General features: G+C 49.4%; 1 protein-coding gene across 10 annotated transcripts in view; it reads left to right on the top strand.

Moving 5' to 3' along the window:
• RPH3AL (rabphilin 3A like (without C2 domains)) overlaps window positions 1-14,344 on the top strand; it is a 259,447-nt gene that overhangs the window by 235,000 nt on the left and 10,103 nt on the right. The window lies entirely within an intron of this gene.

Here is a 14,344-nt window from a genome sequence, read left to right as displayed (position 1 = left end):
ATCTTATGTCTCAAGAATGGCTTCCTGTCCCTAATGAGCAAGGTAACTTTGTGCCCAGTGCCCTTGCCATTTGTGGTGCCTGCACTGAGGTGGATGTGTCCTCTTGGGACAGCACCTGGTGCTGTAGAGGGCTTTCCACAGTTTCTTGATGTTTTTGTGTTTCTAGGCTTCTTTTCAAGGTTTCTGGTCTCAAGCAAACTCAAGAGGTAGACAGGGAAGGTATTTAATAGCCCCGTTTTACAGAGGAATAGCCTGTGGCCCAAAGAGGGAGGCCCAGCCCAGCTAGTGCATGGCAGAGCCGGGTTCAAAGGCAGGCCTTTATCTTCCCGCCCTGCCATGACCGCGTTTCACCCCAGGGTCTCAGAGTCCTAAGTGAGACAGCAGCCAGAGGGGCAGGGGGCTTATCTTGGGGGAAGGAGCCCCAAGATGCTTGGCCTGGCAGCTGCTTCTCAGGGGCTTTGAACATCTGTGGATAATGACCTACATCTGACTATAGCACTTGGGCCATTTTTTTTTATTACAAGAGTAATTCAGGTTTATAATAAAAATGTGAAGGTTGTCAAGCAATATACTCGAGGAGGCAAAAACTCCCTGTGTGTCAACCCTTCCAGACAGAACCAGTGTTAACTCCTCCCTGTCTCTTCTCCAGGCATTTTTTCCTCCATGTCCCTGGCTCCTTCTGCAGCCTGCATTCCTTCCCGATTCTACTCGACTATCTACTTCTAATTCCCATGAGTTCAGCTTCCGGGACGTCACAGACCCCAGGGCAGAGAGGGCAGCGAGAGTCCCTACAGGAGGCGGGAGGGGACTCACCCAGCTCAGACACTGGCCCGAGGGAAGTGCCCTGGCTGGCAGCCCTCAGGAAGGGGCCATCTTCCATCTTGTCCCTTTTCCACCCTCAAAGCTGGGCTTTCTCTGGAGCCCTGTCTGGATGTGTCTTTGTCCCTCTGTCTGAGGGAAGAGATGTGACCTTGGAAACAAGCTGGTGGACACTAGCAGAATCAGAATGTTGCTTTGAGCAGGTTGAGGAGGAGAAGCCCTGAGGTCCCTGTGAGCACCCCAAGGGGTCATCACTACACTATCTGCTCCAGATCAGCACATGCACACCCACTCACAAGCACACACACAAGCTTACAGACACACGTGCACGCTTGTGCACGCACGCACACACTCACAAGCACACATAGGCGCTGACAGACACACACACATGCTCTGGGCAGGAGCAGAGCCCCTGCCACCTCCTCAGCCACACAAACACAGATGGCCTTTTCATTATGTGGGCGAGGAGGCTGGTGCCCCACACCTTGAAATCAGCACTGTTTCTTACCAATTTGCACCAAGGCCAGACCAGGCCATGTAGAGGCTCCCCCGTGGGAACGTGTTCTCTGAAGTACCAGATAGCAATACCCACCCCACACCAGGTCTGTGCCAGGTCTGTGCCAGGGATGTGAAAGTCCTGACACGTGTCATCCCAAGGGGCAGCCAGACAGAGAGGACTGGTGGCCTGTCTGGTTGTGGTGGCCTGGGACACCTGCATCCACACTGAGAGTGGCAGCACTGGGATACTGACGTGTAGTGGGGGTGAGCAGGACCAAATTTGGGTGGAGGCAGGAAGAAGAACTGGTGGCAGAGGCAGAGACACAGTGAGCCGAGGGAGCCGCCATGCTAGGTGGGCGAAGAAGGGCACAGGAGAACCACAGATGGCTGACTGCCCCTGAGCTGCTCCAAAGCCTGTTCCTGGGTGATTTTTGTGTCCTCTATGGTTATCTTGTGGGGTCAGTGCTTTCCAATGGAGTTGAGTCCTCTGGCTATCCCAGGTCTGGCCATGTACTCACAGGGGTCCAGGATGGCTTCTAGATGCTTCTGGGAGAGCAGAAGGCCCTGGGGAGCCTGAGTCCTTATAGCAGCTGTCCTGAGCCTGGGGGCAGGGAGGGCCCTCCAAAGCCCTCCTGTGGTTTCCTAATAGTTCACTTGGCCTCAAGATGAAGTGGCGGAAGCCTCTGGGAAGGTCCCCAAGCTGCCAGCTGTCTCAGTCTCTGCTGGCTGCCATCCTAGCTATTGGGCTCCAGGGAGCAGACAGCAGGCAACCCGCAGGACACGTCTGACGGGATGTCCTGTTGGTGATCTTCTGGCTCTGCGTGGCTTGCCCTCCACCCGAGCCCCAGCATCCAGGCCCCAGGGCCAGGCAGTCTGCTGGGCTTGGGGACTCAGGGCTGCAGCCATGGTGTGGGTCCAGACTGAGCTCACTAACGGCCACCCACGTCTGTCCTGTCAGGCCAGTTCCTCAGCACACAGCATGGGGGCAGCCCGGGATAGAAGCTTATTGGATAAGAGCACAAATGGATGAATGAACCACCCACTTGCTTCAGGGCATTTGCAAGGAGACCCGTGGGGGGTTTTCATTAGGTGCAGCAGTTTCCTCTGGGCCCAGGGTCTCCTGGATGGCCCCAGGTGACACTGGGAGGCTGCTAAAAACACTCTCTCTCCCAAGACAACTCTCTTCCTGGCCTGTGAGGACCCCTAGGCCAGCATCCTCCTGCCCACAGCCCCTCTCAAGGGCATGGGGCAGATCCCAGCACCAGCTCACTCACCACCTCCCTCGGCCTCTCCATCTCTCTGACGCTCTTCCCTCCATCTCCCCTCTTCTCCCTCTGCCTCTCAGCCCTTGGGCTCTCGCACCTGCAGCTCCCAACTTCTCCCCACCCCACTGCCCGCCCCATTTTTTCCTGTGCCCAGTTGGAAGAGGAGGGAAAATCGATAGAGGCGAACCATGAACTTTTCAATCCTCAGAGCAACCGCGAGAATGTATTGATGTTTCTGATGTGCGCTGCTGTTCCTCCTCCTCTGGATTTTCTTTGTTCATTTTTAATTACATAAGAATACAAGTTAAATAATTCAACAGGGTATGAAAACTAATCATCTCTTCTTCTTGCTCTTGTCCAAACCCCTTTCTCACTATTACCTACAAACAGACACAAATCTAAGCAGTGAAATTTTTAGTTTTGCTTTTGTTGAGCCACAAAAATAAATAGGCTCTTACCCATGACTTCGTTGTTTTAAAAGACTACCTCGGGCATCCCTCCAGACCACTAGATATAGATTTTACTTCATTCATGTGAATGGATGAATAAAATCCCATAGAATAGTGCACCGTGATTTCATTATTCATGGACATTCAGATGGTTTCTCCCTTTTCACCACTGCAAGCAATTCCAAAATGTATTTATGGATAAAATGCCATAAGCGAAAGCTTTTTACTTTCTTTTTTTTTTCTTTCTTTTTTTTTTTTTTTTGGTACTAGGAATTGAACCCAGGGGCGCTTAACCACTGAGCCACGTCCCCAGCCCTTTTCATATTTTATTTAGAGACTGGGTCTCCCTAAGTTGCTGAGGGCCTCACTAAGTTGCTGAGGCTGGCTTTGAATTCACAATCCTCCTGCCTCAGCCTCCCAAGCTGCTGGGATTACAGGCGTGCACCACCACACCCAGCTCTAACCATAGCTTTTTTATGTGTGCAATAGTTTTCAAAAATGGGGCGGCCTGTTTTAAATTGCAACAGATGTTGCCAACTATATTATAAAGCTATTCTAGTCATTTATACTCACCCCTGTGAGACACATCTACCTGCATCTTGGCTGGTCATGAATATTACTGAGGTTTATAATTGGGCCCAAGATGCAGGATGAGAAGTGGGGTTTCATTGTTTTAATGCGGACATTCAAATATCTCTTCTTTTGTCTGTTATTTATTGATTATTCAGATTTCCTCTTTTAAAAATGGTCTGTTCAAATCCATGGCTCATTTTCTGCTAATTTGTTTTCTTAATCTTGATTTGTCAGAGCTCCGTATATGTTAGGAATATCACATGGCACCAAATGGCCTGCAAATATTAACTTCTTAACTTTCCACTTGGTCTGGTTTGAGTTTTAGCCTTTATGATAGTATGTTTCACCATTCAAAGACAATTCTGTGTGTGTGAAGTCAAGTGTGTCTTTTGATTTGTGGTGTCTGTTTCCTGTCTTACTTTGAAAGGTCTCCCTTGCCTGAACATTTCCAAACAATTTTGCTAAATAAAAAGTTGAAGTGATGTGAAAGTAAAAGGAAACTGTATCTGATAAAATTACCAAAAAAGGAAAAATATATAAAAATCAAATACTATATTAATTTTTAAAGCAGTCAAACCATGTTCAATTAAAATTCAAGTCAAGAATACCCCATCATCACCAGGTGTGATGGCGCATACCTGTAATCTCAGCAGCTTGGGAGGCTGAGGCAGGAAGATCTCAAGTTTGAGGACAGCCTCAGCAACTTAGAACCTATCTCAAAATAGAAAGAACTGGGGATATAGCTTAGAGGTTGAATGTCTCCAGGGTTCATTCCCTGAACCCCGTACTGAAAAAAAAAAAAAAGAATACTTCATCATTCAACAGTATTTTATAGTTTGTTGTTGTTACCAGTGCTGGTTGTCAAACTCAGGTCCTCACACATACAAAGCAAGCAGTCTATCATTGAGCTAACGCCCCCAAGCCCATATAATTTTTAACTAATGTAATCAAGAAAATAAAATTATCTGTTAATATTGGAAGAGAAGAAAAGTGGTTCACCTGTTTGCAGATTATGTGATTATATAGCAAGAAAACAGGTTCTACTAAAACAACCCTCTAGAAAGAATAAGAAAAATTGGAAATTGCCAGGACCTAAGCTACATCTATAACAAAGTCAATAGCTTCAACCTACACTAATTAGAAGTAGAAAACGGAAACCCCATTCGTAATTCCAACAAAAATAATTAAATACCAAGAAAAAAATTTTTAAAGAAAATCATAAAGTATTATTGTACTAGTCTGCTTGGACTGCTATAACAAAACACCAGGCCAGGGGTCTTAAACAACAGCACTTCGTTTTCCTTTCAGTCCTGGAAGCGGAGGGCCAAGATCAAGGTGCCAGCAGGGCTGCTGCCTGGGGAGGGCCCTGCTCTTGGATGCAGTGGGCTGCCTTCTTGCTCAGTGCATGAATTCAAGGACAGAGGGAAACAGCACTCTCTAGTCTCTTTTATGAGAACACTAATCCATAGACCCTGCCCTACAACCTCCTTTGACCCTAATTTCTTCCTTTGAGTCCCCATCTCCAAATATGACCACACTGAGCTTTAGAGTTTTGACATGAATTGGGGTCCGGGAGAGGACACAAATATTTAGTCTATAACACTTATCAAAGTACAAAAAATAAGCCCTGAACAGAGAGGCAGATAAGAATCTCAGCCCTTCCCAATTTATAAGCATATTATAATTCCTGTCAGATTCTCAGTGGATTTATTAGGAAGGAATGAATAAGTTGATTTTTTTAAAGTTCACAGAAATACAAGTGTTCTTACAACACTATTCATAGTATCCAAAAAGTAGAAACAACCCAAATGAGTCTCGCCTAATGAAGGATAAACAGAATGTGACATAATCAATGAAATTACTCAGGTCTGAAAAGGGATGAAGTACTGATAGATGCTGTAACATGAATGAATCCTGAAAACATTACCTAAGTCAAAGAAGCCAGAGTCACTAGGCCATGTGCTAGGCACAGGGGCACACGCCTGTAATCCCAAAGACTCAGGAGACTGAGGCGGGAGGATTACAAATTTGAGGTCTGGACAACTTAGACCCTGTCTCAAAAGAAAATTTAAGGACTAGGGATGCAGCTCAGTGGTAGAGCATTTGCCTAGCATGTATGGGGTCCTAGGTTCAATTCCTAGAACGACACCCAAACACCAAAAGGAGCCACATATTGTATGATCCCTTTTATACAAAATGTTCAGAATAGACAAATCCATAGAGACAGCAAGTAGATTAGCGATTTCCAGGGGTTGGGGACTGTGGGGGGATGTGGAGAATGACTGCTAATGGGTACAGGATTTCTTCTAGAGATGATAAAAATGTTCTAAAATTAGATAGTGGTGATGGTTACACAACTTTATGACTGTACTAAAAACCACTGCATTGTATACTTTCAAAGGGTGAGCTTTATGGGATAAGAATTATATCTGAATTTAAAAATTCATGAGGAAGTTAGAGAATAGCTTATTTATTATAGAATAAATAAATAGATAAGTAGACTATAATAGAGGAAGAATAGACCTAAGAATGTGTAGAAGCTGAATTTAGGTAGCTTTTTCACTTCAATGGGAAAATAACAGTTTAATAACTGGAGCTAGTGTAATTAGATTTCCATCCCCTTTTATATTAATTCAGAAACACATTTAAGGTCTAAATGTACAAATAAAATAATGGAGGGCTGAGAACATAGTTTGATGGCAGAGTGCTCGCCTAACATGCTCGAGGCCCTGGGTTCGATCCCAGTTCTGTGAAAATAAAAATAATAATAATAATGAACTGGGCACGGTGTTGCATGCCTATAATCCTAGCTACTCAAAAGAAACAAGAGGGTCACAAGTTCAAAACCAGTCTGGGCAACTTGGTAAAACCCTGTCTCAAAATAAACAAAAAGGGCTGGGGATGTAGCTCAGTGTAGCACTTGCCCAGCATGCACAAGGCCATGGGTTTAATTCCCAGTATAGAATAAAAAAAAGAAAGCTGGGTACAGTGGCATGTACCCATAGTCCCAGCAGTCTGAAGGCTGAGGGAAGAAGATTCCTTGAGCCCAGGAGTCCAGGACTTCGAGGCTGCCACCTAAAAATAAATAAAGCCATGAGAGTGTCAAGGAAAGTGGAAACATGGCCCTCTCCTCTGTTACCTTGAAGACAGCTGGTGACTGCTGTGGCCCCAGAGGACAGGGAACTGACTCTCTGGGTTTGCTCTGATCCCCTTTCTGGATTCTGTGTGTTGATTTGAGCCAAGAATTTGCCTGCAGACCCCTTGGTGGTCCCCAGGAAGGCTGCCCACAGTAGACACTCATTCTCGCCATAGAAAGGGGTAGTGAACAGCACAACCTGAGTCCCTCCTGGTAACTGGCCCCAGAATCTGACCTGGTCGTCTCTGGGGACAGTTCTCCACCCTCCTGCCCAATCAAGGTGTGTGGAGTGTGTGTTCCAGGCTGCTTTTGCCTGGCAGATCATTTATTGCTCCAGGTTTATAGCAGTGATAAATAAAGTCAGCTGTTGTTTCTGCCCGGTCTGTTTCTCTGTGAGGCATGAGGTATAAATGGCAGAACCGGTACCGAGGGCTCACGGTCATCATCTCTATAGAGCTGGGCCCACTCTTCTCCAGATCCTAAAAAGTTTTGTTCACAGGATACAAATACCCAGTTCCTCCTCACCTCTCCCCTCTGGGATGGTAGAGACACAAAAAGGGCCCCATCTTGGGCACAGTCTACTTCAAATGCCTGGACTTCCTGAAGCTCTGAGCCCAATGCGCTTCCCTTCTCTGTGAGTCTGGGTCTGCCTGGGTCACAGTGTCTCCTCAGAACCACCCCCGCCCCCTGCCCAGGAGCCCCCCTATATGCACCAGCCCCCACCTGCCCTCGTTCTCCTGTGCTGGACACTGGCTTCCTGGACCACTTCAAACAGAATGATGCTGGTTCTCTTCAAGGTCTGTTCTAGAAAAGTACTTCGAGGTTTTGGATTTGTTCCATTTGGGTAACTTGAAGAAATATAGGAGTTTTGTTATCATTTCAGTGATTCACTATAGTTTAAGTAAATTTCTTTCAAAATCCCAAACTGTGTTCCAGTGAAAGTGAGCTTCGGGGTTCCCTTGGGGTTGAGCAGTCTGGATCAGCTCAGGCCACAGAGGTTTATCCAGGGCTGCCCTGGCTGAGTGACCCCCGGCTAACCCGTCTACCCACCCGCCGAGCGCGCCATCTCCCTGCGCTCCTGGAGGAGCCGAGTCATCCAGGTCTGTGCTGGCCTCAGAGCCCTCTGTGACTCATGGTCATTATCTCATTTGATGCTCAGAACAGCCATGGGGCAGCTACAGACAATGAAATTGACTCTTCATGATGGATGAGGAGGGGAAGTCTGCCTAAGGTCACGTAGGCGGCTGGGCTGTAGCCATGAGGGCCGGGGACCCAGGCTTCTGAATCCCAGTCTCTTGCTCTTCCCTGTGGGACAGAGTGAAGCTCCTGCCCACATCACCACTAGGCTGGCTTTTCCTTTCTGACTGGGACAGAGGATTTTTGAACACTGGGAACAGACCACCCCACCCGCAAGACTGGCTTGAGTAAAGGGGTTGCTGCCAGGTTGCCAAGGAGCGTCCCCAGAGAGGGAGGGGCGGCCACAGCTGCTTCTGCATCTCAGCCCCGTTCCTGCCCTCTGCCTGCTCAGCAGCTTGCGCTCAGCCCGAGTCCACATGCCCTTCAGTCTCTGCACCTGTCCCCCCATCCACACTCGGGGCAGGATGTGATTGGCTCCTCACTTCTGCTCAGAGCACCCCTTTTGCATCCAGTCCACAGTCAAACATGACAGAGGACACAGCTGGTGAGGGCCACCTTCCCCCAAGTAGAGATGGGGCAGGACAGGAAAGTTCTAGCTCTTGATCTATAGTCATCTAACCACAGAATGGAGTGTTTTGTGTCTGACAGGGTAGTGAGCTCCCTGTTACGGGGAGCAGTCAGAGGCTAGATATTATAGTGGGGGTCTTATGGATCCAGAACTGGAAAAAGCTCTCTGTTATGCCCACATATTGGCACCAGGTCCAGGGCAGAAGATATATTCTGTGACCCAAGACTAGAGAAGCCACGTGGCCCACGCAGGCTTTGAACCCACGACCTCTGTCTTGTTAGCACAGAGCTGCAGCCGACAGAGCTAATAAGCAGTTCTGTGGCAGCCGTTTTTCCATCAAATGCATATGCTGTTTCCTGACTTCTTAACGCAGCGTGCTATTTATACCAGTAGATCCATTCATTCTTAATGAGCCTCGGTTGTGGATTGTAAAATGTTTTATTTTCAGACAGGATTGCTCACTGCCCAGAGCCAGCTGTTGCTATGCTGCCTTCCTTCTTTCTCTGTTTCTGAGAAATTAGCATTTTGGAAGCTCCTCAGAGCGCCCAACCGACCTCTCCCCTCCCTAGTATTTCCCCAGTGGACTCTGAACTTGCCACTTTGATCACATTGGCTGGCCATAGTTCCTGAATTCCCAGAAGCCTTTAGAGCACCTCAGAGTGTGTGTCCTTACAGGAGGCCAGGCTACCTGAAGAGGTGGAAGGAGTCAGAGCAGAGCAGGAAGCGTCCATGTTGGGAGGTGGGATGCCATCTGTCCATGCAAGGTTAGACATTTGCCTATGCTGTAGGTCACAGACTGGTAGAGCAGGGACTCAATCTAGCTTACTGCTCAAAATTCATTGTCAACTTTTTTAAATTTGAAAAAATCTGACTTTTTTTTTTTTTTTTTTTTTTTTTTTTAATGGAGCTCTGGCTTCTTTTTTGAAAGTGGGAGGTCTGCCCCACTCTTTAAAAAATTGGTCCAGGTTTATAGCAGCTTCTGCCTTTACATAGGGCTCACATTCTCTGGTTTGCTGCAGTCTTGACCCCTCCCTATTATCTCTGACTTTCTTCTAACGTCACACTTGCAGGGTTATTAAGAAGAAAGGAGCCAGGTATAATGGTGCACACCTGTAATCCCAGTGATGCGGGAGGCTGAGGCAGGAGGATGGCAAGTTTGAGACCAGCCTCAGCAAACTTAGCAAGATCCTAAGCAATTTAGTGAGGAGCCCGATAAAAAGAAGGAGAATAGCAGTGGACCAACCAGGGTACCTGTTGTAAGAAAAATGGACAGGCTTCTTTGTAGAAGTGAGGGCTTCTCATATCTCACCCACTTACTGCACACTCTGACCTTCTACCTGGTCAATTGAAGGCAGGAGCCCAACCATGTCACATGTCTGAGTCCCTGAACCTAATCCTAACCCGTGACCACTGCCTATAGTGTCTCTGTGTCTGTTGGGAGCAAGAGGTGACCCACCACCATCACCTCCATGGCCTTGCCAGTGGGGGCTTACAGGGCCACCCCACAAGGAAAGCCTTGGCTTGGGGTGTCTTTTTTCCTCTGGGTGTTGGATTCCCATTGGTTGGATGGATGAGGAGCTAGGGCAGGAGTCCATTCTCTTCTGGTTTTCTTGTAGTGCAAATCCAAGGTCATGCACCCTTGCAGAGGAATTTCAGGCAGGTGGCAGAGCAGCGCTCAGATCCCCTCATGAAGCAGCCTTGACTGGTCCCATTTCCACATCGCCTCCCACCCAAACACAGGCACCTGAACATGTCACACTCGTCCTCCAGGCCCGTGCTGCCACCCAGTCCCACCCCACCCACCCCACTTTCGCTAAGTGCTTCTGAGCTGCCTGTCGGGTCCCATCCGCGGGATCGCCACTTAGGCTTAATCACCACTCCCATCTCTCTCCATTTTTCTCCCTGCGTGGGGAGCTGGAAGTACCTGGACTGGTTGTCTTTTTTGTTTGTTTTTTATGTAAAGATAACGGAAGCCACCAGCCACACACAGAGACACATGAGCCAGGCGGGACTGGAGAGGAGGGCGGGCAAGCTGTGCACCATCTGAAAGGGGTGTGCAGGTGCCACGCGGTACACACACGCGCCTGGCCTTTAGGAGGACTGCTGTTTGAGTCAAGAAAATCAGTAAGCAAATGAGCAAAGGTTGTAGTCAGACCATCTTGTCTGTGGCCCCCGCCAGCTGTTTGGGGACTTGAATTATGGAGGCAGGAAAATATGCTGAGGAAGCTCAAGCCCAGGAGCCCCACAAGAGAAGACACTGACCATTGGTCCTTCTTTGGTCTTCTCCTGTGGTTGTCACTCAGCCAGGCCCAGGGAGGGCTTGGGTGCCTTTTGTCTTCATTCTATACAGGGATGGGACTTCTTTGAACCTTAGTGAAGTGAAATAAAACAGCTCCGAGCTGGGTGCAGTGGTGCATGCCTATCATCCCAACTATTCAGGAGCCTGAGGCAGGAGGATCCCAAGTTGGAAGCCAGCCTGGGCGACTTAGCAAGACTCTGTCTTGGGGAAAAAAAAAAGTTAGAAAGCGAAAGGGAAGAAAGGAAGGGAGGGAGGGAGGGAGGAAGGAAAAGGAAGGAAAGAAAGCAGTCCCAGTGGCAGCTGCTGTAGACTCCATGGTTGTTCATGGCAGAACAGTGCATCTAGTATTTCTTGTGATCCCCACAACCTGGTGGGACTCCAGCATTGTCCACTTTACAGAAGAGGATACTAAAGTATGGAGAGGTCAAATAACCTTCTCTGTCATCTCAGCAAGAAAGGGAAGAGAGAGACCTGAGCTTTCAGGAAACTCTGCCCTTCCTTAAATCTCAGAGAAACAGGCCCAGCCATATCTTAAGACGGCTGTGTTTTGGAAGGGAAGCCCATGCACCACGCATATGAATTTGGCTTGTCTTGGAGCCCTTGTTTAAGCCAAACACAAGTGCAGTGTCATTGAACAGCAGGGCCACCCCGAGGCCACCCCAACCCCCACTGCCACACCTCCCCTTCCCCAGCAGCCCTCCTGCCTGTCCTGGGTGTCCTCACCGCCTTGGAGATTGATTTTACAAGGGCAAAAGGCCCTCATTAGCCATACCACAGGATGGAGCACAGCTGTCACCTCTAATTTGCCCAAATCTGATGATGGCCTCAGCTGACTGGAGATTCCAGTGCAAGGTGAGGTCTTGGGGTTTCTCACCCCCTGCTGAACTGAAACAGGAAAGCCTGCCTCTGGCCCCAGTGCAGCGAGGGGCGTTGAACCACCTCCGGGGCCAGGCCGGCACTGGGCTCCCCACGCAGACAGCCAACCTCTCCAGCTGCTCACCAGTCTTGCCCAGTGAACTTACAACTTAATTCCATCCACTCTAGATTTAGTGGCCTTGGGGGACCCAGGTGAAGTGGATGAATCTGGGCCTTCTGCTTTGTCTGTCTCCAATAAAACCCTGGGCAATAACAGTGCCAGCTTCGCAGTAACATGCTCGGCAGGTCCTTCTGGGGCCTCCTGCCCATCGCAGGGTGAGGCCAGCCTTTCAGATGGGGCTGGTCCAGGAGCAGGCAGCAGAGACCCAGGGTCCACACAGGAAGGGGAGAGGCTTCCTCTGCCTTGGGTACCCCTGGGTAACCATGGGATCCAGGCAAGGCCGGTGGCCCACCTCACACCATGGCTCTGGGCAGATTCCCTGGGGCTGAGGAGGGGCTGAGGTTCTGACCCAGGTGAGGAAACAGGCACAAGCCCTAGAGGCCACAGAAGCCTGGTCTCTATGGCAGAGCGCCCTGGGGGAAGAGAGAGGTCCAGAGACAGAGGTCTCTAATCCATCTGGACTAGAGATAGAAACTGAAAAAGAACCAAGAAACAGACCCAGGAAGACTCAGAACACATGGAGACCCAGAAGAGAGGGGAAATACAGATAAGAAATGCAAAGGCAGAAAGAGATTTTGGGAAACATCAGCGAGAGGCACAAAGAGATTAAATAAAAGAAAGCACTGCAGTCGGGGAACGGCAGAAGACACCGTTCATCCCAGCAGAGGAGGAGGCAGGAGGTGGGCCCTAGCTGTGTTTTATGTCTGCCAGAAGCCAGAAGCAAAATCTGTCTCCTACCGATGCAGAGAACACCCAGGCCAGCCCAGCCCAGCCCCCTGGACCCCAAGTGCCTGAGCCAGGGAACAGGCCTGGCCTTGGCTTTTCCTGGTCTCCATCTGGGATGCCTGGCACGCCCCCACCCCAGCTTTCATACCTGCCTAAATCATACCCATCCTTAAATTCCACCTCTTCCAGGAAGCCCTCCCTGACTTCCCATGTCCCTGAAGGCCGCCATCCTACAATCTTGTGTATCATGTTCTCTCTGGAGGAGCAGCTCTGAGCTTGTATCCGTCTACCTCCTGTTCTATCCAGAGCATCTCAAATGAGGGAGGGGCCACGGGATTTCTACACTGGCAACCACATCTCTATCCATCTGAGGATTTATCTTCGTTATGTGGTGCCTCCTACCTGTCTGTGAGCCTGAGAGCAGGAGGAAATTAAAATCGATGGCGAATGAATAAGCACAGGAAGCCCTCCACTCTCCATGTCTGCCTACCCGGCCCAGTCTGTGCTGCCCCTCTGACCCGCCCTTCGGCCACCTCAGGGTCCTCCAGTGGCAACTAGAAGGGGGCGCCCCACCTGCCTCACCGTCACACAGGTGCCACAGCCTCACCCAGGCCTCCCAGGTGGTCCTGTGACCCTCCCTGAATTGCAGATGAGGTGGTCAGGTTGGTGGCCATCTGAATGCTGGGAGCACACCAGATCGCCTGACCCCAGAGCCTGGGAGGGAGGGACAGCCCAGTTCTGAGCATCTCTTGGCTGTCAGCAGACCCATCCCTGGGAGGACAGGCTCCGTGGGCCTTGGGGCCACTTTTCTCCCTGTTCAGGCCCTAGCGGATTTCCAAACCAAAAGAAGATCCATTTCTCCTTTCCCACCCAACCCTCAAGAGCGGTGCCCTGTCCCTCAGGACCCACTCATTCAATGTCCATGGCAACCAGCCTCTGACCGACCCTCCCCCACCCCCAGCCCTGTCCCTACTCAGTCTGAGGATACCTGTGACCTCGCTTGTCCACCTTGAATGTCCTTTAAGGGGGAGGCAGTGAGAGGTGCCTGCATGGTAGAATGTCCAGCTCTTCTATGGGGACAGAGGTGACAATTAGGGCCCTGGGGTTTCCTGTGCCTGCTTTGCCTACAGCCCACTGGTCAGGCTCAAGGAAGGAGTCAGATGTGGCCTTGCCCTCAGTGGTTCCTGGCTTGGCTGGGAAATCAAGGCAGGCTTTGGAAGGAAAAGAAACACAATGTCAGAAGAGGAGAGAGGTCACTTTTCATACCTCCTTCCTCAGGGCAGAGGAGACTATCAAGGCTATAGTTTGGGCTGCTGGAGGCTAAATTAGATTCCACCCTTTAAAAACATTTGAAGATGTGCAGCTAGTAGCTATGTATATAAGTATGTGTGTGCGCACGTTTGTATGTAGTGCTAGGGATCCAAGGCAGGGCACCCGCACCAACTAGGCAAGCACTTCACCACTGAGCTACATCCCAGCCCTCATATAACTTTTTGTCCTGCTTAACCTTATTTTATTTGTAGTTATTTTTGTCTCCATTTTATAGATGAAAAGACTGAGGTTCAGAAATTTGAGGTATTTTTCCAGGTGCATCCAAAGCAGAGCCCAAGTTCTACCCTAGGTGTTTGAGAATGAGCTAGAAGTCTCTCTTTCATACTACACACAGCCTCTGACTCAGAGGGAAAGGCCCAGAGAGGACCCAGAGGGGAATGTTGGTGTACAGAGGCAACTGGCTGCCTAGAGAGGAGTTTGTTCTTTTCCTTTCCCTTCCTTCCCTTCCTTCCCTTCCTTCCCTTCCTTCCCTTCCCTTCCTTTCCTTCCTTCCTTCCTTCCTTCCT

Source organism: Sciurus vulgaris, assembly GCF_902686455.1.
Source record: "Sciurus vulgaris genome assembly, chromosome: 3".
Classification (NCBI taxonomy): domain Eukaryota; kingdom Metazoa; phylum Chordata; class Mammalia; order Rodentia; family Sciuridae; genus Sciurus; species Sciurus vulgaris.
This window is presented reverse-complemented; position numbering and strand designations above follow the sequence as displayed.